At 37.7% G+C, this 3,524-nt stretch overlaps 1 non-coding gene across 1 annotated transcript; it reads left to right on the top strand.

Annotated features, from left to right (window-relative positions):
* The first annotated feature begins 2,009 nt into the window (after positions 1-2,009).
* Positions 2,010-2,115, top strand: LOC141597870 (small nucleolar RNA R71). The gene has a single exon (XR_012523082.1). It is a non-coding gene; the product is annotated as a small nucleolar RNA R71 (small nucleolar RNA).
* The last annotated feature ends 1,409 nt before the right edge of the window (positions 2,116-3,524 follow it).

The raw sequence follows: 3,524 nt of genomic DNA, 5'->3' as shown, positions 1-3,524 counted from the left end.
TAGAGGGAAGGGGTTTAAGTTCGGGTTTTTGTAACTCAAGGTCTTGAGTAGTAGAAATAAAACCTACAAATTGTGAGCTTTCCTCCAATGATAGCTCTTCTCCATCTAATTCAAGATCCAAAGCATCAATCTCCTCACTTCCAATCTCATCATTACCTGCAAATGATTCTAATAACAAGAGTGCCTCCAAGGGATCTTTAACCAAAGATCGAGGTATAGAGTCTTCTATCACAACATCAACAATATCCAAAACACCAATAGAATAACAAGACTCTTCTAACATTGGACTATTCATGGTACTATTCAAGTTATATGTGACCTTATCGTCACCCACTTCCAAGGTCAACATACCATTCTTGACATCAAATACCGAACCTGCGGTATGTAGAAAGGGTCTTCCAAAAAGGATTGGGATTTGGGCATCTTCGGCCATGTCAAGAATAATAAAATCATCCGGAATGAAAAACTTACCAACCTGTACGGGAACATTCTCCAAAACTCCAAAAGGACGTTTTATAGAACGATCCCCCATTTGCAATATGACACTAGTACACTTTAAGACTCTCATAGCTTATCACAAATTGAATATGGCATTACACTAACACTAGCACCTAAACCATATAAAACTTTATCAATTGTATAGGTGCCAATGGTGCATGGAATGGAAAAGCTACCGAGATCTTTTAATTTAGGAGGGGACTTATTTTGCAAAAGAGCACTACACTCGGCAGTGAATGTTATAGTTTCAACATCACCAAAAGTCCTCTTCTTAGTTAAAATATATTTCATGAATTTAGTGTAAGATAGAATTTGAGTAAATAATTCGGTAAAAGGAACGGTTACCTGAAGATTTTTCACCACTTCCATGAACTTACCAAATTGAGTTTCTTTTTTATGCTTTGACAATCTATGAGGGAAAGGCACTTTGACTTTTTCCGACACTCTAAATTCAACATCTTTCTTTGGAGGAGCATCCTCCACATATTTCACTTTCTTAACAATATCCACTTTCTTGGGAATAACTTCACCTTTCTTTGCATTAAGAGAAACCTCCATTCCAACAAGTACCTCATCACTTTATTTGGGCATAGGTGGCTCATCATATTTGGTACCACTTCTCAAGGTAATAGCAATGACGGTTTCATGTGGTTGCTCACCTTGGGGTGGTAGTTGATCTGTCTTCCTTTGAGAGCTAGATGAGGCTAGTTGAGCCATTTGATTCTCTAGCATTTTGATTGCGGCACTGTGAGCTTGATCACTCTTTTGCATTTGAGCCAACAATTCGGTTTGGGTCTTAGCCATTTACATCACCAAGGCTTCAAGTTTGCTCCCTCCTTGGTTATTTTGTTGGGCACTTGGGGGTGGACCTTGGGTTAGTTGGAAATTTATTAAAAAGTTTTGTTAAGGTAGCCTTGGTTTTGATTTTGATTTGACTATCCCAGTGGATAGTTGAACGTTGTTGTGGTGGAATGTAGGCATTTTGTTGTTGTTGAGGTTGAAGCAAAAAAGTATTTTGTGGTTGAGGATTTAGCATATTATTACTTTTGTAAGACAAATTCGGTTGGAACTTTGTGTTGGGATTGTAAGTATTTGAAAATGTATCCGGTGGAAATGAACTTTGTCTAAAGCTTTGAAAAGCATTTACTTCCTCGATAGTGGCTTGATATAGGGCGGTGCAATGTCTCGCACCTCCGCAACCTTCACAAACAACAATTTGGCTAGTAGTGGGCATGGCATTGACTTGTTGAAGAGATGAGGCCTCCAATTTTTGTTGGAGCAATAAGATTTGAGCCTTCAAAATGAAAGTATCGGAAGCTTCCTCCTTACCCTTGATTGGTGCACTCCGGGAATTGACATATTGAGCATCATGAATCACCATGGATTCAATTGTGGCATGAGTAATATTGGTGTCAATTAGATCAAACCGCCCATTGTTGGCGGAATCAAGAACTTGTCGGGAATCGGCACAGCATCCATTGTAAAATGTTATAGCAAGAAACCAAGGATCCAACACATGATGTGGGCATTATTTTTGCAACTCTTGTATCTCTCCCAAGCGTGATAAAAGCTCTCTAGAGCTTGTTGACGGAACCCCGTGATTTGGCTCCTCAAAGTTTGAGTTTTCTTTGGTGGAAAATACTTTTGGTAAATAGTAAGAGCCAAAGTCTCCCAATTGGTGATCCCCATGGCTTCTCTATCAAGGCTATTGATCCATAACTTAGGCTTGTCCTTAAATGAGAAAGGGAAAAATATCTCGCTTATTAGAGCTTGTGTGGATCCCGTTTGCCTGATCATGGAGCAATAGTCACAAAAGTTTTGTACATGCAAATTGGGATCCTCCAAAGGACTTCCCCTAAATTGCCTCCTCTACACAAGGCCAATGAAAGACGATTTGATCTCGAAATATGTGGCTCTTATTTGGGTAGTAATGATACCCCTTGGAAGCATAGTCGCAGTGGGCTTTGAGTGACCGGAAAGTTTCACCCTCTTTTCTATTGGAGATGGTGGTGGCGGTGAAGATGATGAACTAGAACCTTCTCCCTTGTCACAGATTAGGTAACTGGTACGAATACTTTTGGTAAATATAAGATGCGTCAAGCTCATTGAAATAATTGAGTCGGCTACGGACGTTCTTTCGGGTTCCGAATCAAAGGGAATCAATTATCCGGTACGAGAGGACCTGAGCATAAGACAACTATCTTCAAGAAACTTGTAAGTAACGGTCTCAAGGAACAAGTTTTCATTAAGACAAAAGAAAACAAGATAGAAATCAACAATTCTAAACGCAATAAAACCGTGTTGTCCGGCAATGGCGCCAAAATTTGATAGGCTATCGCACACCTAACAAAGATACCCTAAACTTGGCTAACAAATTAATGTAGTAAAGTAGGGATCGAACACAAGGAGACGGAAATTGCGTTATAAAATGCTATGAATAGAATTTTATCAAGGTCGATTCAATTGATTGGTTGGTTTGATTGTTAAACTTGTAAATAAATGATGTAAATTATTTATGATGAAAGAGTCTAGAGGAGTCGGGTCACACATGCAATTATATAGATGTTCATGTTAAACTAGAAATAGAAAATATTGTCAATTGTTTAGATCTTATGACAACCACCTCTCGGCCTTATTGTCACCCAAAGAACGGGTCCTAACGAGCTCTCATTTTGGCTAGGTCGGTCTACTATAACATGCTTCGTCTAATTCATTTTCATGCCTCTCCACTTATAAATGTGAATTAACAAATTAATCTAAGATAGTGATCAATTACCAAAGATTAGCAAATAAAGCAAGCATGTGATAGAAACTTATCAAACAATTATATGTCATCCTAATTTAACATTTACAAATACTAATTATGCATGTCTTCCCTAAACCCTAGACATATGAAACTTCACTCATATTAGAAATAAAGGTAATGATGTATAAATTAATAAACATGATTATAATGGAAATATAACTAAATGAAATTATAAGAATTGCGAATAAACTAAATAATGATAACATATAAAATAATGAAA

Source organism: Silene latifolia, chromosome 8, assembly GCF_048544455.1.
Source record: "Silene latifolia isolate original U9 population chromosome 8, ASM4854445v1, whole genome shotgun sequence".
Taxonomy (NCBI): Eukaryota; Viridiplantae; Streptophyta; class Magnoliopsida; order Caryophyllales; family Caryophyllaceae; genus Silene; species Silene latifolia.
The sequence above is the reverse complement of the archived record's forward strand: the minus strand, read 5'-3'. Positions and strand labels throughout refer to the sequence as shown.